Source organism: Ammospiza nelsoni, chromosome W (assembly GCF_027579445.1).
Source record: "Ammospiza nelsoni isolate bAmmNel1 chromosome W, bAmmNel1.pri, whole genome shotgun sequence".
NCBI classification, from domain to species: domain Eukaryota; kingdom Metazoa; phylum Chordata; class Aves; order Passeriformes; family Passerellidae; genus Ammospiza; species Ammospiza nelsoni.
In genome coordinates this window covers 20827123-20852640 of record NC_080668.1, presented here as the reverse complement: position 1 = coordinate 20852640, position 25518 = coordinate 20827123, and the positions used below count along the sequence as shown (strand labels likewise).

Below are 25518 nucleotides of genomic sequence, written 5' to 3'. Positions count from 1 at the left end.
GCGTGATGACGGCGTTGGGGTTCTTCTCCACAGCATAGAGCCGCACGCGGGGCATTGATCAGTACTGATCAGTTATTGATCCGTTATCGGTTATCGATCAGTTATTGATTATTGATCAGTTATTGGTTATTGATCGGTGATCAATACTCACGTGACGACGGCGTTGGGGTTCTTCTCGACGGCGTAGAGCCGCACGCGGGTCCCCGCCTGCCGCGCCGCCCTCAGCACGGCCGACACCAGCGGGCCCCGCCCGGCGCCCAGCACCATCACCACCCTGCGGGAACGGGGCAAAAACACCCAAAATCGGGAAAATTCACCCCAAAAGCGGGGCGGGGAAGCAAAAAACAACACCCCGAAATAATCCCAGGAAAAAGAAACCCCAAAATTGGCAAAATTCACCCCAAAAGCGGGGCGGGGACGCAAAAAAAACACCCGAAAAAATCCCAGCAAAAAAAACCCCAAAATTCATCAAAATCCAGCCCAAAATCCACCCCAAAAATCTTCAAAATCTACACCAAAATCCACCCCAAAATCACCAAAATTCACCCCAAAATCCCCCCAAAATACCCAAAACCATCAAAATTCACCCTAAAACCACCAAATCCACCCCAAAATTCACCCAAAAGCCTCAAAAATCCACCCAAAAATCTTCAAAATTCACCCCAAAATCGGGTCAGGGACGCAAAAAAAACCAAAAAATCCCAGCGAAAAGAAACCCCAAATCCCAAAAAATCCACCCCAAAATCCCCCCAAAAATACCCAAAAATCTTCAAAATCCACCCAAAATCCACCCCAAAATCAACAAAATTCACCCCAAAATCCCCCTAAAAATACCCAAAACCAACAAAATTCACCCCAAAATTCAACCAAAAACCCCCAAAAAATCCAAGCAAAAAAATAAACAACCAAATCCCAAAAATTCACCCCAAGAAATCCCCCGAAATTAAACCCAAATTGATCACAAAATTCTCAAAATTCACCCCAAAATCGGGTCAGGAACGCAAAAAACCCCCCCAAAAAAAATCCCAGCAAAAAACCCCCCAAAATTCATCAAAATCCCCCCCAAAATCCACAGCCAAAAATCTTCAAAATTCACCCCAAAATCCACCCCAAAATTTCCCAAAAATCTTCAAAATCCACCCCAAAATCCACCCCAAAATCAACAAAATTCACCCCAAAATCCCCCCCAAAAATACCCAAAACCATCAAAATTCACCCCAAAACCAGCAAATTCACCCCAAAATTCACCCAAAAACCCCCAAAAATTCCAAGCAAAAAAAACCCCAACCAAATCCCAAAAATTCACCCCAAGAAATCCCCCGAAATTCAACCCAAATTGATCCCAAAATTGTCAAAATTCACCCCAAAATCCACCCCAAAATCCACCCAAAATCCACCCCAAAACCACCAAAATTCACCCCAAAATTCAACCAAAAACCCCCAAAAAATCCAAGCAAAAAAAAAAAACCAACCAAATCCCAAAAATTCACCCCAAGAAATCCCCCGAAATTAAACCCAAATTGATCACAAAATTCTCAAAATTCACCCCAAAATCGGGTCAGGAACACAAAAAACCCCCCCAAAAAAAAATCCCAGCAAAAAACCCCCCAAAATTCATCAAAATCCCCCCCAAAATCCACAGCCAAAAATCTTCAAAATTCACCCCAAAATCCACCCCAAAATTTCCCAAAAATCTTCAAAATCCACCCCAAAATCCACCCCAAAATCAACAAAATTCACCCCAAAATCCCCCCCAAAAATACCCAAAACCATCAAAATTCACCCCAAAACCAGCAAATTCACCCCAAAATTCACCCAAAAACCCCCAAAAATTCCAAGCAAAAAAAACCCCAACCAAATCCCAAAAATTCACCCCAAGAAATCCCCCGAAATTCAACCCAAATTGATCCCAAAATTGTCAAAATTCACCCCAAAATCCACCCCAAAATCCACCCCAAAAATCTTCAAAATCCACCCAAAATCCACCCCAAAATCAACAAAATTCACCCCAAAATCCCCCTAAAAATACCCAAAACCACCAAAATTCACCCCAAAATTCAACCAAAAACCCCCAAAAAATCCAAGCAAAAAAAAAAAACCAACCAAATCCCAAAAATTCACCCCAAGAAATCCCCCGAAATTCAACCCAAATTCATCCTAAAATTGGCAAAATTCACCCCAAAATCGGGTCAGGAACGCAAAAACCCCCCCAAAAAAATCCCAGCAAAAAAAACCCCAAAATTCATCAAAATTCACCCCAAAATCCCCCCCAAAAATACCCACAACCATCAAAATTCACCCCAAAACCACCAAATTCACCCCAAAATTCACCCAAAAGCCTCCAAAATCCACCCAAAAATCTTCAAAATTCACCCCAAAATCGGGTCAGGGACGCAAAAAACCCGAAAAAAAATCCCAGCAAAAAAACCCCAAAATTCATCAAAATCCACCCCAAAATCCACCCCAAAATCAACAAAATTCACCCCAAAATCCCCCCCAAAATACCCAGAAATCTTCAAAATCCACCCAAAATCCACACAAAAATTTCCAAAACCATCAAAATTCACCCCAAAACCACCAAATTCACCCCAAAATTCACCCCAAAGCCTCAAAAATCCCCCCAAAAATCTTCAAAATTCACCCCAAAATCGGGTCAGGGATGCAAAAAAAGCCCAAAAATTCCCAGCAAAAAAACCCCAAAATTCATCAAAATCCACCCCAAAATCCACCCCCAAAATCCGCCCCAAAATCCACCCAAAATCCACCCCAAAACTTCCCAGAAATCTTCATAATCCACCCCAAAATCCACCCCAAAATCGGCAAAATTCACCACAAAATCCCCCCGAAAAATACCCAAACCCTTCAAAATTCACCCCAAAATCCAACGCAGGTATTGACCAAAATCCAACCCAAAAATACCCAAAAATGACCCAAAAATGACCCAAAATTCACCCCAAAATCGGCTCCAGCACCCCCAAAACCCAAACCTCAAAAATGGGAAAATTCACCCCAAAAATAGGAAAATTCACCCCAAAAATGGGAACCACTGGGGCAGATTTTGGGGTGAATTTGGGGGATTTTGGGGTGGATTTTTGGATGGATTTTAGGGTGAATTTTGGGGTGAATTTTGGGGTGCATTTTGGGGTGAATTTGAGGGATTTTGGGGTGAATTTTGTGGTGAATTTTGGGGTGAATTTGAGGGATTTGGGGGTGAATTTTGGGGTGAATTTGGGGGTTTGGGGTGAATTTTGGGGCACCTTAGGTTGAATTTTGGGGTGAATTTTGGGGTGAATTTGAGGGATTTTGGGGTGAATTTTGGTGATTTCGGGGCAAATATTGGGGTGAATTTGGGGGATTTTGGGGTGAATTTTGGTGTGAATTTGGGGGATTTTGGGGTGAGTTTTGGAGCATTTTAGGGTGAATTTTGGAGCATTTTAGGGTGAATTTTGGGGTGCATTTGAGGGATTTTGGGGTGAATTATGGAGCATTTTAGGGTGAATTTTGGGGTGAATTTGGGGGATTTTTGTGTGAATTGTGGGGCATTTTGGGGTGAATTTTGGAGCACGTAAGGGTGAATTTTGGGGTGAATTTGGGGGATTTTGGGGTCAATTTTGGGGGATTTTGTGGTGAATTTTGGGGTAAATTTGGGGCATTTTGGGCACTCACTGCACGTTGGTCTCGCCCTCCGCCTTGAGCACTCGGTCCTGCAGGCACTTGAAGATGGCCTGAAATCATGTAAATTTATGCAAATTTATGCAAAGACACACCAATTTATGCAAATCAGTGGCACGGCATCACCCAAACCACCCCCACCAGCCCTAACCCAGACGGTGGGCGTGGCCATGCCAATGAGAGCAGCGGCCACACCCACCAAAGCCTCATTCAGCCAATAAAAAAACCGAATCTATGCAAATGAGGAGCTCCATTATGCAAATCGCAGCTGCATTATGCAAATTAGGGGAGCTTCTATGCAAATTACGCATATATATAGCTTAAAAGGACTCTAAAAGAGGCGTGGCTATGCAAATTAGGACCATTTTAGGCAAATCAGGGACTTTAATGTAAATTAGGATCATACCACAGCAAATCGCATTGCGGTATGTAACTATAATAATTAATATGCAAATAAGGTCATGAATATGGAAATAAGGACTGCCACGTGCTTGCATTTAATGGTGTTTATGCAAATTAAAGCAGTAATTATGCAAGTCATCTGTTAAATTATGCAAATTAAAAGAAAACCACACAAAAAGCTGACTAAATTATGCAAGTCACCAATTAAATTATGCAAATCACTCACAAATACATGCAAAATAAACACATTATGCAAATCAGCAATTAAGGTATTCAAACCTATAACTAATCGCTAATTAACACAAATCAACACCAATCAAATAATGCTAATTACCCCCTAATTTATACAAGTAATTATAATAATAAAAATTTTAAAAATTTTAAAAAAGCATTAAATATAAATATAAAATAAAAATAACAAAATATTTTATTAATATTATAATAATAAATATTCTATTTCTTATTTTACCGCAATATCGATTATTGCGCCGCCGATTAATTCAGCATTGGTTAATTTGCATAAATCAGTGATTCATTTATGCAAAATTTTTTTCATAAATCAGTGATTCATTTATGCAAATTAAGGCAGAGTTGGATCCAAGGCGATGAATGAGAAGGGAGACGCCCATGCAAATTAGCCGCATGAATATGCAAATGAGGAGGAAAGAGGGCGGAGCAAAGGGGGGAGGAAGGGGGTGGGGTATGCAGATGAGATGCAAATGAGGGGGCGGTACCTGCTGGTATTGGCAGTATTTGATTGGATCCTTCTCGAAGACCTCGTAGGTCTGAGACTCCAGGTTGTCCATCAGGGGCTGCCGAGACCCAAAATCCGCGGAATTCACCCCAAAATTCACCCCAGAAATGGGCAAAAAGTCACCCAGAATTCACCAAAAAATCCCCAAAAATTCACCCCAAAAACTCCCCCAAAATTGGAGAAATTCGCCCAAAATTTCACCCAAAATTCCACCCAAAATTTCCCCAAAATTCCCCCAAAAATCGACACCAAAATTTCCCAAACTGTCCCCAAAATTCCTCCAAAAATTGACACAAAAATTTCTCAAATTTCCCCCAAAATTCCCCCCAAAATTCCCCCCAAAATTTCCCCAAAAATTGACACAAGAATTTCCCAAATTTTCCCCAAAATTCCCAAAAACTTTCCCCAAAAATTGCTCAAAAAAATCCCAAAATTCTTCCAAAGTTCTGGAGGGACTGGGAGGGACTGGTTTATACTTGTTTATACTGGTTTATACTGGTTTGTACTGGGAGGGACTGGTTTATACTGGTTTGTACTGGGAGGGGACTGGTTTATACTGGTTTATACTGGGAAGGACTGGTTTATACTGGTTTGTACTGGGAGGGGACTGGTTTATACTGGTTTGTACTGGGAGGGACTGGTTTATACTGGGATCAAACTGGGATATACTGGGAGGGAACTGGGATGGACTGGGAGTTACTGGTTTGAACTGGGACGGGTTTTGGGGTTACTGGGAGTTACTCGTTTGGGCTCAGGGGGTCCCAGTGGGTTACTGGTTTGAACTGGGAGGTTACTGGGATGGACTGGGATGAACTGGGATCAAACTGGGATGAACTGGGATGGACTGGGATGAACTGGGATGGACTGGGATCAAACTGGGATGGATTGGGATGAACTGGGATGGACTGGGAGTTACTGGTTCGGGGTTTTCCCTTACTGGGAGTTACTGGTTTGGGGTTTTTGGTTACTGGGGGGTTACTGGGCTGCACTGGGATGGACTGGGCTGCACTGGGATGAACTGGGAGGTTACTGGTCCATACTGGTCTCACCTGGAGCGGGCTCTGCAGGTAATCCTGGGTACTGGGAGTTACTGGTTTGGGGGTTTTGGCTACTGGGGGGTTACTGGGATGAACTGGGGGGTTACTGGGATGAACTGGGATGAACTGGTCCATACTGGTCTCACCTGGAGCAGGCTCTGCAGGTAATCCTGGGTACTGGGAGTTACTGGTTTGGGGGTTTTGGCTACTGGGGGGTTACTGGGATGAACTGGGGGGTTACTGGGATGAACTGGGATGAACTGGTCCATACTGGTCTCACCTGGAGCAGGCTCTGCAGGTAATCCTGGGTACTGGGAGTTACCGGTTTGGGGTTTTTGGTTACTGGGGGGTTACTGGGGGGTTACTGGGGGGTTACTGGGGGGTTACTGGTTTGAACTGGTTTGAACTGGTCTCACCTGCAGCGGGCTCTGCAGGTAATCCTCGCAGCCCCTGGCGTAGAGCTCGTAGGCCGAGGGCGGCGGCTGGTGCTGGCCCAGGTGCTCCAGGTAGTGCAGGTACGCGGCCAGGGGGGCGCCCGCCGTGCCGGAGGCTGCCCTGCACCACGATCTGCACGTCCAGCTGCGGGGGAAACCAGCACAAATCAGTACAGACCAGTACAGACCAGTACAGACCAGTACAAACCAGTATGGGCACAAACAACAGAAAAAACCCCGAAAAAAATCCCCCAAAAATCCCAGTTTTTCACCATTTTTTGCCCATTTTTTGCCACTTTAAAGCCCCAAATCCACTCCCAGCTCATCCCAATCCCAGTACAAACCAGTACAAACCAGTACGGACCAATATGCTTACAAAAAGCAGAAAAAACCCCGAAAAAATCCCCAAAAAATCCCAGTTTTTCACCATTTTTTGCCCATTTTTTGCCATTTTAAAGCCCCAAATCCGCTCCCAGCTCATCCCAATCCCAGTATAAACCAATATAGACCAGTACAAACCAGTACAGACTATATGCTTACAAAAAACAGAAAAAAACACCAAAAAACCCAGAAAAAACCCCGAAAAAATCCCATTTCTTCACCATTTTTTGCCCATTTTTCGCCATTTTAGAGCCCCAAATCCGCTCCCAGCTCATCCCAATCCCAGTATAAACCAGTATAAACCAGTATGGTTACAAAAAAGAGAAAAAACCCCAAAAAGTCCCCCCAAAATCCCATTTTTGGCAATTTTTAGCCATTTTAAAGCCCAAAATCCGCTCCCAGTTCATCCCAATCGCAGTACAAACCAGTATAAAACCAGTATAAACCAGTACAAACCAGTACAAACCAGTATGGAGCAAAATATCCCAAAAAAACCCCCGAAAAAATCCCAAAAAAATCCCATTTTTTTCACCATTTTCCAGTCATTTTCTCACCATTTTTTCCCCACTTTTGGTCATTTTTTCATAATATTTTCACAGTTTTTTCTCCATTTTTCCCCATTTTTTGGTCACTTTTTCACCATTTTCCCCCCATTTTCTGGTCATTCTTTTCACCATTTTTTCCCCGGTTTTGGTCATTTTTTTCACCATTTTTTCCCCGGTTTTGGTCATATTTTTCACCATTTTCCCCCCATTTTTGGGCATTTTTTTCACCATTTCCCCCCCCCCCCCATTTTTTGGTCATTTCTTTCACCTTTTTTCCCCCGTTTTTGGTCTTTTTTTTTACCATTTCCCCCCCATTTTTGGTCATTTTTTCCCTATTTCCCCCCATTTTTCCCATTCCCCCCCCCCCCCCATTTTTTGGTCATTTTTTCACCGTTTTTTCCCCATTTTTTTGGTCATTTTTCCCCCCCCCATTTTTTGGTCATTTTTTCACCGTTTTTTCCCCATTTTTTTGGTCATTTTTTCCCCCCCCCCCCATTTTTTGGTCATTTTTCACCGTTTTTTTCCCCATTTTTTTGGTCATTTCCCCCCCCCCCCCCATTTTGTGGTCATTTTTTCACCGTTTTTTCCCCTTTTTTTGGGTCATTTTTCCCCCCTTTTTTTTGGTCATTTTTCCCCCCATTTTTTCGCTCATTTCTTTGCCATTTTTCCCCCATTTTTTCCCCACATTTCCCCCATTTTTAACCCTTCACGTCCCATTTTTCTGGGTCATTTCCTCACCGTTTCTCCCCGTTTTTTCACCATTTTTCGCCGTTTCTTCGCCCTTTTCCCCCCATTTCCCGCCCTCCCGGTCCCTCCCAGTACAAACCAGTCCAAACCAGTACAAACCAGTACTTTGAGCAGCTGTCCCAGCAGGCGCTGGTGGCCCCGGCCCAGCACTGGGAACCCTTTCTTGTTGGTGAGGAAGAGGCGGGTGGGGAGGAAGGCCCGCGCGCACAGGTTCGCCCAGCCAGCGCGCCAGGGCCTCGGGGGACGGCAGGTCCGGCCCGATCTCCAGCGCTGGAAACCAGTACAGACCAGTACAGACCAGTATGGACCAATAACGATAAAAAAAACCCCGAAAAAAATCTCATTTCCCCACCAATTTTTCGCCCATTTTTCACCATTTTAAAGCCCCAAATCCGCTCCCAGTTCATCCCAATCCCAGTATGGACCAGTACAAACCAGTATGGGCCAGTACGAAACAAAAAAAGGAGAAAAAAACCCCCAAAAAATCCCATTTTACACCCATTTTTAGCCATTTTAGAGCCCCAAATCCACTCCCAGTTCATCCCAATCCCAGTATAAACCAGTACAAACCAGTACAAACCAGTACAAATTGGTACAAACCAGTACAAACCAGTATGGACCAGTACAACCCCCCTAGGTGAAGCCACACCCATTCTGGTTTAAGCCCCACCCCACTCCTGTAGGCCTCGCCCATTTCCCTGTTAGCCCCGCCCCTTACCCAGCGCCACCCATTTGTTGTAGTGCGTGCTAAGCCCCGCCCATCTGGGCCAAGCCCCCGCCCCTTTTTGCCAAGCCCCGCCCCTTTCCCAGCGCCACCCGTTTGTTGTAGTCGAGCAGGGTGCGGAAGTTGTGCCACCTCTGGGGAACGGCCCAAAACAGCCCCAATTCACCCCAAATTCACCCCAAAATTCACCCCAAAATTCACCCCAAAATGCCCCAAATTCACCCCAAAATTAACCCCAAAACAGCCAAAATTCACCCCAAAATCCATCCAAAAAATCCAGAATTCACCCCAAAATTCACCCCAAAACAGCCAAAATACACCCCAAAATTCACCCCAAAATCCACCTGAAATTCACCTCAAAATTCACCCCAAAACAGCCCAAATTCACCCCAAAATTCACCCCAAATTCACCCCAAAATCCCCTGATTTCCCCCCCAGATTCCCTTTTTTCCCCCCAAATCCCCATTTTTATTCAAAATCCCCATTTTTATCCCCAAAATCCCAAGTTTTTTTCCAAAACGCCCTTTTGGTTTTTTCCCTCTACATTCCCAAATTTTCTCCAAATTTTCCTTTTCCTCTCCCCAAAAACTCCCAACTTTTCCCCAAAATTTCCATTTCCCCCCCAAATTTCCCCTTTTTTTCCCCCCAAACCCCCAAATCCCTCCCCCGAATTCCCATTTTGCCCAAAATTTCCCATTTTTTCCCCAAAATTTCCCATTTTTTCTCCCCAAAAATCCCCAAATTTTTCCCCGATTTCCAGTTTTTTCCCCCCAAAACTCCCGTTTTTCCCCCAAATTTCCACTTCTTTCCCCCCAAATCCCCAAATCCCGGCCCCAAATTCCCGTTTTGCCCAAAATTTCTAATTTTTTCCCCAAAATTTCCCATTTTTTCCCCCAAATTTCCCATTTTTTGTCCCCAAAATTTCCCATTTTTTCTCCCCAAAAATCCTCAAATTTTTCCATGATTTCCACTTTTTTCCCCCCAAAACTCCCATTTTTCCCCCAAATTTCCACTTTTTTTCCCCCCAAACCCCCGAATCCCGGCCCCAAATTCCCGTTTTCCCCAAAATTTCTCATTTTTCCCCAAAATTTCCTCGTTTTTTGCCCGAATTCTCCGTTTTTTGCCCCGTTCCCCCTCACCACTCCCACGTGTTCTCCTCGTCGCCGCCGGTGGGCGGGGCCTCGTTGGCGATGACGTCATCGCGGCCGTCCTCGGGCGGGACAAGCGGGATCTGGACCCAGAACTGCCCACAAAAACCAGTTTAAACCAGTACAAACCAGTTTAAACCAGTACAAACCAGTACAAACCAGTATAAACCAGTATAAACCAGTACAAACCAGTACAAACCAGTATAAACCAGTACAAACCCGTAAGGACCAGTAAAAGCAGAAAAAACCCCACCAAAAATCCCATTTTTTCACCATTTTTTGCCCATTTTTCGCCATTTTAGAGCCCCAAATCCACTCCCAGTTCATCCCAATCCCAGTACAAACCAGTACGGACCAGTACAAACCAGTATAAACCAGCGCGGACCAGTAAGGACCAGTAAAAGCAGAAAAAAAAAAAACCAAAAAAAATCCCATTTTTTCACCATTTTTTGCCTATTTTTTGCCATTTTAGAGCCCCAAATTCACTCCCAGTTCATCTCAATCCCAGTATGGACCAGTACAAACCAGTACAAACCAGTAAGGACCAGAAAAAGCAGAAAAAAAAAAAAACAAAAAAATCCCATTTTTTTACCATTTTTTGCCCATTTTTCCCCATTTTAGAGCCCCAAATTCACTCCCAGTTCATCCCAATCCCAGTACAAACCAGTACAAACCAGTACGGACCAGTAAAAACCAGTACAAACCAGTACGGACCAGTACAAACCAGTAAGGACCAGTAAAAGCAGGAAAAGAAACCCAAAAAATCCCATTTTTTCCCATTTTTTGCCCATTTTTCGCCATTTTAGAGTCCCAAATCCACTCCCAGTTCATCCCAATCCCAGTATAAACCAGTACAAACCAGTACAAACCAGTAAAAGCAGAAAAAAAACCACCAAAAATCCCATTTTTTCAACCTTTATTGCCCATTTTTTGCCCATTTTTCTCCATTTTAGAGTCCCAAATCCACTCCCAGTTCATCCCAATCCCAGTATAAACCAGTACAAACCAGTACAAACCAGTAAAAGCAGAAAAAAAACCACCAAAAATCCCATTTTTTCACCCTTTATTGCCCATTTTTTGCCCATTTTTCACCACTTTAAAGCCCCCAAATCCACTCCCAGTTCATCCCAGTTCATCCCAGTTCATCCCAGTTCATCCCAGTACAAACCAGTCACACCCAGTAACCCCAAATCCCATTTTAACCCTTTCCCCCCCATTTTCCACCCTATTTTCCCCATTTTTCACCAATTTTCACCCAATTTTCACCATTTTTTCCCATTTTTTCCCCATTTTCCCTCTCCCAGTCCCTCCCAGTACAAACCAGTCCAACCCAGTAACCCCATTTCCCATTTCCCCCATTTTTAACCCTTTCCCCCCTATTTTTAATCCTATTTTCCCCATTTTCCACTGATTTTTACCCAATTTTCACCATTTTCCCCGTTTTTTCCCCATTTTCCCCCTCCCAGTACAAACCAGTCCAAACCAGTTACCCCATTTCCCATTTCCCCAATTTTTCCCATTTTTAACCCTGTTTTCCCCATTTCCCGCCACACTTTCCCCATTTTTTGCCATATTTTCCCATTTTTTCACAAATTTTCACCCAATTTTCACCATTTTTTCCCATTTTTTCCCCATTTTCCCCCTCCCAGTCCCTCCCAGTCCAACCCAGTAACGCCATTTCCCATTTCCCCCATTTTTAACCCTTTCCCTCCCATTTTCCACCATATTTTCCTAATTTTTTCACCCATTTTCGCCGTTTTTTTCACTGTTTTTCCCCGTTTTTTCCCCATTTTCTTACCCTCCCAGTACAAACCAGTCCAAACCAGTGACCCCATTTCCCATTTCCCCCATTTTTAACCCTGTTTTCCCCATTTCCCACCACACTTTCCCCATTTTTTGCCATATTTTCCCATTTTTTCACAAATTTTCACCCAATTTTCACTGTTTTTTCCCATTTTCCCCGCATTTTCCCCCTCCCAGTCCCTCCCAGTCCAACCCAGTAACGCCATTTCCCATTTCCCCCATTTTTAACCCTTTCCCCCCCATTTTTAATCCTATTTTCCCCATTTTTCTACCGATTTTCACCCAATTTTCACCATTTTCCCCCGTTTTTCCCCCATTTTTCCTTCTCCCAGTCCCTCCCAGTCCCTCCCAGTACAAACCAGTAACCCCATTTCCCATTTCCCATTTTCCCCATTTTTAACCCTATTTCCCACCACACTTTCCCCATTTTTTGCCATATTTCCCCATTTTTTCACCCAATTTTCACCCAATTTTCACCATTTTCCCCCTCCCAGTCCCTCCCAGTCCAAATCAGTTACCCCATTTCCCATTTTCCCCATTTTTAACCCTGTTTTCCCCGTTTCCCACCACACTTTCCCCATTTTTTGCAATATTTCCCCATTTTTTCACCCAATTTTCACCATTTTTCCCCATTTTCCCCCTCCCAGTCCCTCCCAGTATAAACCAGTATAAACCAGTACAAACCAGTGACCCCATTTCCCATTTCCCCCATTTTTAACCCTTTCCCCCCCACTTCCCACCCTATTTTCCCCATTTTTTCACCGATTTTCCCCATTTTTTTACCGATTTTTGCCGTTTTTTCACTGGTTTTCCCTGTTTTTTCCCCGTTTCCTCACCCTCCCAGTCCAAACCAGTATGGCCAGTTACCTGTGTGGCGTGGTGGCTGCTGTGCAGGTGGGCGCTGAGCCCCTGGGCCAGGTTGGGGTTGTGGCTGCCCCTGAGCAGCACCAGGTGATCGGCCAGGCCCAGGTAAGTGCCGAAATCCAACTCCTGCTGCAGGGCCTGGCCCCCAAAAACGCCAAAATTACACCCAAAACCCACAATTTATCAAATTCACAACGTTCATTAAACACCCCGCAAAATTTCCTCAAAATTCCCCCCAAAAATCCGGGAAAAACTCCAAAAATTCCCCAAAAAATTCCCCAAAATTCTCCCAAAATATCACCCAAAAATCAAAAAAAAAAAACACCTAAAAAATTCCTAAAAAAATCCCCCCCAAAAATCCCCAAAAGTTCCCAAAAAATTCCACAAAATTCTCCCAAAATATCACCCAAAAATCAAAAAAAAAAAAAAAAAATTCCTAAAAAAATTCCCCAAAAAAATCCCAAAAAATTCCCCAAAAATTCCCAAAAAATTCCAACAAATTCAACCCAAAACCCAGAATTTATAAAATTCACAACGTTCATAAAAAAATCCCGCAAAATTTCCTCATAATTCCCCCCCCAAAAATCCGGTAATTCCTCAAAAATTCCCCACTCTCCTCCCCTTTCCAATCCCATGAACATTTGTTTGGAAGCTGTTTTGGACAACTTTTTTTCTCTTCTTGCAAAACACTCGGCAGACCTCCCTGCAACTTCTAGAGCACGATGGGAAATATTTTATGTGCCGGCACAGTTTCTCCTTGCCAGACATAGTGGAAAAGCTTTTGCTAAGTTGTAGACGAGAAGAGACGCTAAAGACGAAAGTACGATGCTCTCTGGAGCTAAGCGCCGCTCCTGGGCGCCTTTCATGGAAGCCACGCTGCGGAGAGCACTGTGACTGGTACAATCGTCTTGGCACAAAGAAGGCGCTTCTTCGCCTCCGGGAGCTGGAGAGAGCGGCAGCATCGGAAAGGTGAAGAAGGAAGCTGTACAACACTGGGATTGTGTGCGCAGCTTGCCATCTGATAGAGAACAGTACCTTACCTTTCTCCTGCCTTTTCCAATCTGCTTTAGAAGGAAATAAATTTAAACCTGATCTCCGCACAGAGTGTCACTAATTTCTGTTAATTTATAATACAAAATACATTTAGGAAATGTTGGAAGTTAGTATTTTGGGAAAGAAATTGCAGTTCCACAGAACATTCCATTTAACAGAGGTTCTTGGAAAGATTTATTTTGTACCTGCTGTCACTGCAATCAGTTGGTGTTTCGGCCTTGAAATGTGCACTTGCCCTTCTATAAAGCACTGTTTCATTTGCCTTTCAGTGCTATGAGTCTTGATAAATTGGAGAAGAGCCCAAGAGAAATTTATCATCCTGAGCTACAAAAGGTCAGAAGTTACTTTTTTTGGTTTGGTTCTTTTTCTTTATAATTTTCTGGAAATAAAAGTAATTAAGTATAGATACTACTGGTTTTTTTTCCTCCAGTAGCAAATGATAATAACAGTAGCAGTAGTAATAATAATAATAGAAATGTAATACTACTTAAACTGTCTTTACCCATTGAATTGGCCATTTCAAATCAAAACTTCTAAACACAAATCAAACCATCATCCTTATAGAATCTCTAGTAGGAGTGGACTACAGATCCTGGTTTTGTTGACAGGATTTATTGGTTCTGGAAGAACAAGAGGGAAGTACAAGCCTAACTACTCCTAGCTCACAGACCCATCCAGTGAATACAGCTTTGTATTTTGATGGGCATATGATGACTTTGAAATCAATTGCTCATTACAGAAAAAAAATTAATGTTTTTTTTTATGTGACAGCAGAAATAACTTTAAGCACCAAATTAATAATAACAGATTACCAATTTAAGTTCATAATTTTATGCTATACTATCAAAGTTTAAAGGTAAATTTTTACATATTTGGAGATGGTATAAAGCGTATGTTCCAATGTGTAGGATGTATGCTGTGGTAGCTAGGGAAGAGGCGCTGCGGAAGATGACGGGATGTGACGGAAAGGCAGGACCCTCGGTTTCCCGTAGATAAGACCCCCTGGTACTCATAGATAAGAAACTAACAATAGGAATGTAACTCCACTAACAAGGAGAGTGCTGTCACAGCAACTCTCTATCCCTTACCCAGCACTTTTCCACTCCTTACCCAGTACTTTTCCATTCCCTACTAACTATAGGTAAGAAAGACAAACCCCTTTTTGACGTAGAGACCCCCAAGACTATAAGACCCCAGAAGAAGAAGTAATAAACGCCATTTGACCGTCCACCACATTGGTGTCTGCGTGTGTCATTGGCCCGAACGGCCCTAGAGAGAGAGGGCTGTCGAGCTGTACCTCAGAACCAGGTCGCCTGCCTTGGAATAGAAGGCAACATTCTGGTGCCGGAACCCGGGACAGCGGCTTGCGCCCGGCGAACGGGGACACTCCTGGAACGAGGACGGCGGCTGCGGCAGCAGGTCTGACCGCAGCGGGGAGGACGCTCCCGGACCAGCTTGGACGATGGAAGCCATAGCGAAGGTCGTAACAGAGATGCATGCGCAATGGGGTATAGAATGTAAACTTAGGGACTTAACTCTCGCATTGTCGAGATTGATTAAGCTTGGGGCTATTGAAAGCCCCGTGGACGTCCTACATTCGGACGTGTGGGATAGTTGTACAAAAGCCCTGGCGGAGGACACTATGTCCTTGGGCTCAGGGAAAGCCTTAAAATCGTGGGGCAGAGTTGTTCAGGCTCTGCAAAAAGCTCGACAAGAGCAAGAGACCTGGAAAGCCGCTCGAACTTGTTTATTAGCCGTGCCGCAGTTGGGGGTGGGCGCAGCGACACAAACCGCGGAGGTGCCTGATCCGGACAGGCACGCGGAGGCGCGAACGCCAGATCCCCCTCAGAGAGCGGACTCACCATCGGAGGGGGGGGAGCACACGCGGGCGTTCTGGCAGGGGCTTGCGGAGGAGGCGCGGAACGCGGCCAGAATGTCGGACCCCATAGGAACCGATAGAAACGCCCCCCCACCATATGCGTTTGAAAATGGCGCCGGACCGCATGGTCAGGGCGGAAAGGAGGAGAAGGGGGGCGGAAACGCAGTCAGCCCGCGGAACAAAGCATGCACGGGCGAGCGGGGAGACGGGGCGGCCCCCGCGGAGGCGCGTAAGACCAATCAGAGCGCTTTATTCAAATTAAGTCCTTGTAGGGCAAGGACCTCCCCCAGCAGGAGGCGGGGGGACCCCAGGGGGAGGGAACGGCCCGACCCCCGCAAGAAGGGGCGGGGTCGGAGCCCGAGCAAAAGGCAGAGCAGCCCGGAAGCGTTTCTTTACTCGACTTCCGGCTCGGACTCGGATTCGAGCTCGGAGCCCGAGACAGGGTCGGAGGATTCCGGCTCAGATTCTAGCTTTAACAGAGAGAGAGCAGTGGCGTGTAAAGTTACTAGCCACAGCACTCCTGCATGGGTGAAGGAGTTACCAGAGAAAAACCGAACCCCGCTTACAAACTGGCGGAAAATAAAAATGGCTTGTGCGGAATGGGCTCCGTCCACCACTCTGGTGTTCCCGGTTCGTGTGGGGGGTGCAGGCGGAAACCAAAGGATTTATTCACCGGTCAATCCGAAAGATGTGCAGGCAATTATTAAAGCGATCGCGGATAAGGGAATTAATTCTGCCATGGTTAGCACACTTATTGACGGCCTTTTCGGTGGGGACGATATGCTTCCCTTTGATATTAAGCAGACGTGTAGAATGATATTTGATGGTGCGGGGATGATCGTTTTTAAACAAGAATGGGAGGATAATTGCCTCAAACAGCTAGCCTCGATAACAGGGGCAGACCACCCACTGCACGGCTCCAGCATACAGAGGCTAATGGGCACAGACCCCACTATGATCACCCCCCAGCTACAGGCTGAGGGCTTGCGGGCCCATGAGGTCATGACAACAACCCGTGCTGCCCGAGAAGCTATCTGTTATGAACAAAAATTCGGTTAATATTTTTTGTGAGAAAAGGTTACAAAAAGGCAGCCAGATCACTGTGGCTGCCAAAGTTCTGCGTGTTTTGTTATTGTAATCACGGGTCGTTGTCGTTGATGGTTGTTTTTGTATTAGTAAAAGCCCTGGCTGGGGCGAGTTAATGGCCCTTCTCCTGAGACTGTAAGGGGTGGGGGCCTTCCCAAGGCTAAGTTGTACCTTTCCCAGAATAGTGAAGACACCTGAGAGGGTGGGGGGGGTTATGCAAAGTGACTCCCAAGACCAGAATGCTTTGTGGAACCCCCGACTCCAAACCCACGGAGAAACCCCAAAAACAACGAGCCACCTAAGAGTTGAGAGACTGGAGTGATGTCTGGATGTAAGGAGCCGAGTGCTGAGCCTGCAGAGACGCAGAACACCTTCGGACCCTCTCACCCTGACCATGGGAGTTGACCCCTGCGGTGAGACCAAGCTGACGGAATGGGAGGGGTAACATCTTATGGGATCAAGCCCTAAAGGCTCCCAAGAGGATCTGATCCCCAGCTCTGCCCCTGGTGGACAGAGCTGTGCATATCCTCCTCCTCTGAGTCGCCCTGGGAGAGACGACGGGAGACTGCAGCCCCGCCGAGCTACCCAATCCTGAGCTGATCACTTTTAATAAAGGCATTAAACAGGAGAAGAAGTCTCCTGGCCCTTTGTTTATTTCAGCTGGGGGCTCGTCCGGGATAGCCACGCCGCAAGAGGACTCAGGACTGGCCATCTTGGATCTTCAGAGGACAGCTGGCTACCAGGACCAGAGGGACCGGCTCAGGACAGCGACGCAGAGGAGCACCGGAGCACTGGACTGGTGAGAAATCCGGTGGCGGGAGTGGGAGACGTGCGCATGTGTGTGTGAGTGAGACGAGGGCCGGCAGCCGGACCTTCGAAGCGAGAGTGGACCCCTCAGTACTGCGGTTCCGGCTTTTCGCGAGAAAAGCGGCCAGGAACAGGGGGACGCGAGTGGAATTAGCGCAAGTGAGTCGTCTCCCAAGGGGGAATAAAGGGACCCCCCACTCCGGGCGTGCGGAGTGAATTACTGTGTATGAGTGGCACGCACCCCAAAGTCCTGACAAAGGGAGGTCAGGCACTTTTGTAAGGCTCGAGAAGGATTCGAGTAAGATTTGTCAGTCCCGAGAAGGATTCGGGTGTTTCACAAGCCCTGCAGGCAAAGTAAGTCCTGACAGAGGGAGTCAGGCACAAACCCCAGCGAAGGAGGCTGCGGTTTGCTTTTAAGTCCTGATACGGTGAAGCCTAAAAATTGGCGGGTTAGGCGAACTAAAAATCAGGCAGTTGTTTTTCCTGACTGAGGGTGTCAGGCACGACCCGGATTCTTGGCCGGGGCTTCGTGTGCTTAAGTCCCGATAGATGTAAGACCTGACGCTGGGAAGTTGGGCAATCAAGAGATTGGGCAGTTGTTTCATTATAAAGTCCTGAGCGTCAGGCAGAAATTTGAAGTTCAGTGGAGGAGGCTGGGGCTCCTCAAAGAAGGGTTTCTCGGTCAGTAGAGGCACCTTTGGGATTTTTTTATTGAGACCTGAAAAATGGGATGTTGTAGTAGTAAAAAGACTGGCAAGAGACTGAGAGATATACCTCCTAGTAGTCCCTTAGGGGAACTGTTAGTGAAATGGGATTTTATAGAGGCCACGGAGGGATTAGATAAAGTGAAAATGATCCATTATTGTATGGAAGTGTGGCCAGAATTAGAGGTGCAAGGAGGATGGCCTTGGTGTGGGACAAAGGATAAGTGGATGTGCCAACAATTAAATAATTATCTGACAGCTCGAGGCGATACTGATCCTGAGCAATTACTGTATGTGGCTTGCTGGTTAAAGAGTGCTGTTGAGGATGAAGGGGTGCGAATTTGTAAGGTACAGAGGAAGAAAGAGGGGAATGAAGGAGGGGATGATAGAACTAGTAAAAAATGGGACCCCCTGGATTATTTGCCTCCTTCTGCCCCTCCACCTTATAATCCTCTTCTTCAAGCACCTCAAATGGCAGGTCCGGTTCCTCCCCCGGCTGCCATCTCATTACCACCTGCTCAAATTCCTTCTTCTACCTCTTCAGCTTCAGCTATGACAAACTCAGTATCTCCTCCAGTTCCTTCTGCACCACCACGAGTGCATACTCCACCTGCTGCATTCTCCACCCCTTCTCCAGCTCCGCTTAATATCTACTCAGGCTCTTCTCCCCCTCCTATTGCTGTCCCTTTACCTCCTCCTAGTTGGGACACAAATGTCTCCTCACCCGATAAACAGCTATCAGCAAATACACCTGCTGATGGGCAGAACATTCAGGGTAACCCAGAGAACCCTCAAAGTAGCTTGGCATCTGAAGATGGGCCTTACTGTAGCACCAGATCCAAGACCTCCAAGGCAGAGAAACTCTTTCCCCTCAGAGAGGTTCCTATGGGAGGAATAGCGGGAGGTGTTGGCTTTGTGAATGCTCCCCTAACTGCTTCTGAGGTGAGAGGATTCAAGAAAGAGTTGGGGCATTTAGTTGAGGACCCAGTGGGCATAGCCAAGCAAGTGGATCAATTTCTAGGTCCGAATATCTACACTTGGGGGGAGATGAATTCCATCCTGAGTATATTATTTTCCCCAGAAGAGGTCCAGATGATTAGGGCGGCTGGCATAAAAATTTGGGAGAAAGATAACAGTCCAGGACCCCAGGTGCCAACAGGTGAACAGAAGTTGCCACTAACAGAGCCCAACTGGAACCCTAATCAGGAGGAGGGGAGGAAGGCCATGAGGGAATATAGGTCTTTGATAATACGGGGGATCAAAGAGTCAGTTCCCAAAGGAACCAATACCCAATTGGCATTTGAGGGTACACAGGAGAAGGATGAAGCTCCTGCTGCCTGGCTTAATCGCCTAAGGCGGAATTTCCAGTTGTACTCTAGAATAGACCCAGACACCCCAGAAGGTCAAATGCTACTAAAAGTCCAATTTGTTACCAAATCTTGGCCTGATATACGGAGAAAACTGGAAAAGATGGAAGATTGGCAAGAGAAGGACATTAATGAGTTATTAAAAGAGGCATTGAAGGTGTATTTAAGAAGGGAGGAAGATAAAGCAAAGGCCAAGGCTAAGATCATGGTTGCTGTAGCTAGAGAAAGTGCTGGGTGGGCAGGTCCACCACCAGGAGGAGGCAAGGATAGGCCAGTACTGACCGGTGCACGAAGGGTGGTGAGACCTCAGGAAGTCCCTTTGAGAGTACGACAGTGTTATTACTGTGGGGAGGCAGGACACATCAGGAGGTTTTGTAAAAAGCTCAGTCTCGATGAGGCAATAGCCAAGGAACAGGACAATTTAGGAAGAATTCTTAAGGGGGAGGACTAGGGGTGTCAAGGGCTTTTTACTATAGGGGACCCGATGAAACATCTAGAAGAGCCCTTGGTAAATTTTGAAGTGGGACCCCTAAATGAAGAATTTGAATTTTTGGTTGATACAGGGGCAGATAAGTCCTGTCTCAACAAAATACCACAAGGTATGGAAATTGGGAGACAATTTTGTGAAGTATTGGGTGCAGAAGGGAGACCATTTAGAGCATCTGTGATTGAAGAAGTGAAAATAATTGGAAACTCAAGGCAATGTAAAGCTAATTTTCTTTATCTGCCTAACTTAGAAAAAAGTTTGTTAGGAAGGGATCTGCAAGTCCATTTGGGGGTTGGGATTGTTCCAAGGGAAGGGAGAATGGTAGTACAAGTGATGAAGCTGTCTCAAGGAGATGTTGCAGAAATAAATCCTGAGGTATGGGCTGAGGGGGGAAAGAGAGGCTTATTAGACATTCCACCGATAACAATAAAAATGCAGGATGATACCTCACCCATACGGGTTAAACAGTATCCGATTTCCCTAGAAGGAAAGAAGGGGCTTGCTGTAGTCATCGAGCAACTGTTGCAGGAGGGAATTTTAGAACCCTGCATGTCACCACATAATACCCCTATACTGGCAGTTAAAAAGGCTGAAGGGAAATATAGGCTGGTACAAGATTTGAGGGAAGTCAACAAAAGAACCATTGCCAGACATCCAGTTGTGCCCAACCCATATAGTCTCCTAAGCAGAATTCCAAGAGAACATGCTTGGTTCACTGTCATAGATTTGAAGGATGCTTTCTGGGCGTGTCCTCTGGCAACAGAATGTAGGGATTGGTTTGCCTTTGAATGGGAGGACCCGAGTACGAAAAGGAGGCAACAGCTAAGGTGGACCCGATTACCACAGGGGTTCACTGAATCCCCCAATCTCTTTGGACAAGCTTTAGAGAGTTTGTTGGAACAATTTGTCCCTGAACAAGAAGTAACATACTTGGGGCACATAATAGGGGGAGGGTATAAGAAACTAAGCCCTGACAGGATTTCAGGTATTTTAGCTCTCCCGGCCCCAAAAACGAAAAGAGATGTGAGAAAACTCCTGGGCTTGTTTGGATATTGTAAGTTATGGTTGGATCAATACACACAGAGTGTGAAATTTCTGTATAATAAACTAGTAGATCCAGAACCCCTAATTTGGACAGTTGAAGATGATCAACAATTGGAAAACTTAAAAGACAAATTGTCTTCTGCCCCGGTCCTAAGCTTACCAGATCTCAGAAAGGGCTTTGACCTGTTTGTGAGTGCAGAAGGAGGTATAGCCTATGGAGTATTAACTCAGGAGTGGGGAGGGTGCAGGAAACCTGTGGCATACATCTCCAAATTGTTAGATCCAGTGGCTAGAGGCTGGCCAGTTTGTATACAGGCAGTAGCAGCAACTGCAATCCTGATAGAGGAGACTCAAAAATTGACCTTACAAGGAAAAATTAAAGTGCATACTCCTCATGATCTTAAGGCAGTACTGAGACAGAGAGCTCCGCAGTGGTTAACCGATGCTAGAATATTAAAATATGAGATAATACTAATGAATACAGAAGACTTAGAATTTATCACATCAAATGCCCTCAATCCAGCACAATTCCTAATGGGAGAGCCTATAGAGAATTTAGAACATGACTGTCTAGAATTGGTTTATCTCCAAACAAAAGTAAGAGAAGATTTGGAAGATCAGCCTCTAGCAACTGGAAGAAGCTTATTCATAGATGGCTCTTCGAGGGTAGTAAATGGAAAAAGAGCTTCAGGTTATGCCATTATAGATGGAGAAACATTACAAATTGCAGAAAAAGGGAAACTATCCCCAAGCTGGTCAGCCCAAAGTTGTGAAATATATGCCCTGAAAAGGGGACTGGACTTACTGGAGGGGGACCGGGGAACCATTTATACGGACTCCCAATATGCATATGGGACAGTTCATACATTTGGGAAAATATGGGAGGAACGTGGGTATTTAAGTTCAAAGGGAAAGAGCTTAGCCCATGAGAACCTAGTGCGATCAGTACTAGAGGCCCTACAAAAACCTATAGAAATAGCAGTGGTCCATATAAAGGGGCACCAAAGAGGAGACAGTTTAGAAGTTAAAGGAAACCGACTGGCTGATCAGATAGCCAAAGAAGCAGCTCTAGAACCAGGAGATCCAGTAAAAATTTTGAAGACAAAAATGACACCTGAAAAAGGGGAGGAACCTATATTTAGTGAAGAAGAATTAGAAGCAATAAAAGATTTAAAGTTACATCAAGGACAACAGGGAGAGTGGTTAACCTCAGATGGACGGGTGTTTTTGAATAAAGCACTGGCTCGGACAGTGCTAACAGAACTACATAAATTAACTCACTGGGGAGTCCAAGGACTATGTGATCATTTCCTAAGAAATAACCTATGCATCGGGGTATATAGCCTGGCTAAAGCTGTTACCAGAGGGTGTATCATTTGTCAAAAAGTGAACCAAAAAGTTATGAGAAAAGTAGCACCTGGAGGAAGGGAATTAGCCTTGAGACCCTTCCAAAGCATACAGATAGATTTCACTGAAATGCCCCCAGTGCAAGGATACAGATATTTACTGGTTATAGTTGATCATCTCACGCACTGGGTAGAAGCCTTCCCGACCAGGAGGGAAACAGCTCAAGTCGTGGCAAAAGCAATCCTAGAGAATATTATCCCCAGATATGGTATTGTGAACACCATAGACTCAGACCGAGGTCCACATTTTGTGTCCCAAACATTACAAAATATAATTGAGGCTTTAGGAATGAAATGGAGGTTGCATACTCCGTGGCACCCCCAGAGTTCTGGGAGGGTGGAGCGAATGAACAAAACTCTCAAAAATGTATTAACTAAATTGATTGAAGAAACAAAGATGAATTGGCTGAAGTGTTTGCCCCTAGCGCTGTTGCGCATCAGAACAAGACCTCGGGCTGACATAAGAATTTCACCTTATGAAATGATGTTTGGGTTGCCATTCTTGTTAACACCTTATAGCACAGGAGACTATCTGGAAGGGGAAGAAGCTACCAGAAAGTATTTAGAAATAATTGGAAGAACTCTGGAGGGACTTAGAAAGAAAGGATACCTTCCTCAAACTTCCCCTCTCGACACAAAAGTTCACAACATTAGTCCAGGAGATTGGGTTTTGATAAAATCATGGACTACAGGAACATTAATGCCTAAATTTGAAGGCCCCTTCCAGGTGCTCCTGATCACAAATTCAGCTGTGCGGACCAAAGAAAAAGGTTGGACTCATATCACAAGAATAAAGGGCCAGTCTCACCCCCAGGTACAGGACTGGATCCAACATCAGCTTCCCCCTCTGGCATTGGACCAGAGTCCACACCACTCTCACCCCCCGGCGCTGGACGAGATTCATCTGCTTCACAAGCTAAATCATCTGAGTACACTGTGGTAAAAGGACCAAAGGATTTAAAGTTGACTCTCAGAAGGAAGAGTCAAAAAGACTGAACTGTGTGGGAAAAAAAATTGTTTGTTAAGAGTTCTAATATTGCTTAAAATGTTTTAAGACTGTTCTGTGTAAACTATGTTGGTAAAAAGTTTAAGACTGTAAATAAGTAATTCTAGTTAAGTTCCCCAATTTATTTCTAAAGACTCCAGGTTAATCCTCTACAGAACACTCCCCTGGGAGGGGAAACCAAAATTGGTAGGGAACAGACCAAGAGAGGTTTAACCAGAGAAACGGATAGAAGGGACTCTAAAGAGCTTGGAAGCTTTTCTTCAGTAAAGTTCCCCAAGAGGCAAGGCCGGGTGGGCAGGCTGTGCAAGATGACCCATACCGGACTCTTGGGAAGGGTAGTGCTGATGGCTCTGATTGCTGGTGGTGCTCAGGGGAGCCCAGCTGAGCCGTGCAATGAATGCTACCAACCCCTCTGTGAGGAGAAAGTGAGCTCCTTGTCGAGAGTCCACATCAGTTCTAACCCTCATTGTGTTAGCCTCTCCCAATTGGTCTTTTATCAAAAAAATAAGAGAGTGTATTGGATAGTATACAATACTGCCACTTTTAGGCAGCCACTCCTAGGAGAGTGCCCTATAGAGGAAGCCTGGTTGTGTTTTGAATGGGATACTGCTGAAACAAGCTCAGCAGATCTAGTAAAAAGCAAAGAAATGGTGAAAATGGTAAGAAAAATTGTTTGTTACAAGTATTTATATGAGTGTACTGGAAAAGAGATAAACCCCTTTAAGAACACATTTCAGGGGAGCCTTAAACCCCTAGATTTGATCTTGTCTGGCAGCTGCACCGCTGGAGTGATAAAACCAATTTTCTTATTACCCAAAGAAACTGGATCAAGTTTGGGAGTTCCTATATATAATGATTTGGGAGAAATTAAACAGAACAGGCACAGTGAAATAGAAATTGAGAAAATCCAAAATTGTAAAAGCCAAATTCGTATCCCAATATCTATGTTAAACAAAGTTATTCGGCTCCAGGCAGTATTAAAAATAAAGAATTCAATTATTAGGAACATTTCAAACGAAATAAAAAGGTTAGCATGTGTAAATAATGAAGATCAAACTCCTACACTTGATCCCAGTGGGTGGGAGAACCTGGAGATTTTCAAAAAGGATGTGTGGGAAAAGGTAGTTTTTCTCGCTGTGTGTGTACTTGGAGGATTGCTATTCTTACTATGCTTATTTATCTGTTTCAGTAAAATAGTGTTTGCCGTGAAGACAAACCTGAAGAAACCAAGGAAAGTAACAACGTTAAGTAACCATGATTACCAAAGTGCACAAGAGATTTATAGTAGATTCAAAACAAAAATCGGGAGTTGATGCGAGCTTAAAATTTAAGCTCGATCAAAGAAAAAGAGGGGGGACTGTTATGAACAAAAATTCGGTTAATATTTTTTGTGAGAAAAGGTTACAAAAAGGCAGCCAGATCACTGTGGCTGCCAAAGTTCTGCGTGTTTTGTTATTGTAATCACGGGTCGTTGTCGTTGATGGTTGTTTTTGTATTAGTAAAAGCCCTGGCTGGGGCGAGTTAATGGCCCTTCTCCTGAGACTGTAAGGGGTGGGGGCCTTCCCAAGGCTAAGTTGTACCTTTCCCAGAATAGTGAAGACACCTGAGAGGGTGGGGGGGGTTATGCAAAGTGACTCCCAAGACCAGAATGCTTTGTGGAACCCCCGACTCCAAACCCACGGAGAAACCCCAAAAACAACGAGCCACCTAAGAGTTGAGAGACTGGAGTGATGTCTGGATGTAAGGAGCCGAGTGCTGAGCCTGCAGAGACGCAGAACACCTTCGGACCCTCTCACCCTGACCATGGGAGTTGACCCCTGCGGTGAGACCAAGCTGACGGAATGGGAGGGGTAACATCTTATGGGATCAAGCCCTAAAGGCTCCCAAGAGGATCTGATCCCCAGCTCTGCCCCTGGTGGACAGAGCTGTGCATATCCTCCTCCTCTGAGTCGCCCTGGGAGAGACGACGGGAGACTGCAGCCCCGCCGAGCTACCCAATCCTGAGCTGATCACTTTTAATAAAGGCATTAAACAGGAGAAGAAGTCTCCTGGCCCTTTGTTTATTTCACTATCCGTGATGCTTCTAAAGTGGTAGCTAAACCATCCCCGTGGTCTCTCATAAAACAGGGTGAGAGTGAGAGCTTCACTCAGTTTGTGGACAAACTTCA

At 45.2% G+C, this 25518-nt stretch overlaps 1 pseudogene; it reads right to left on the bottom strand.

Annotated features, from left to right (window-relative positions):
• Positions 1 to 2: 2 nt before the first annotated feature.
• LOC132086108 (protein arginine N-methyltransferase 5-like) lies at positions 3 to 15493 on the bottom strand (annotated as a pseudogene).
• Between the last annotated feature and the right edge of the window lie 10025 nt (positions 15494 to 25518).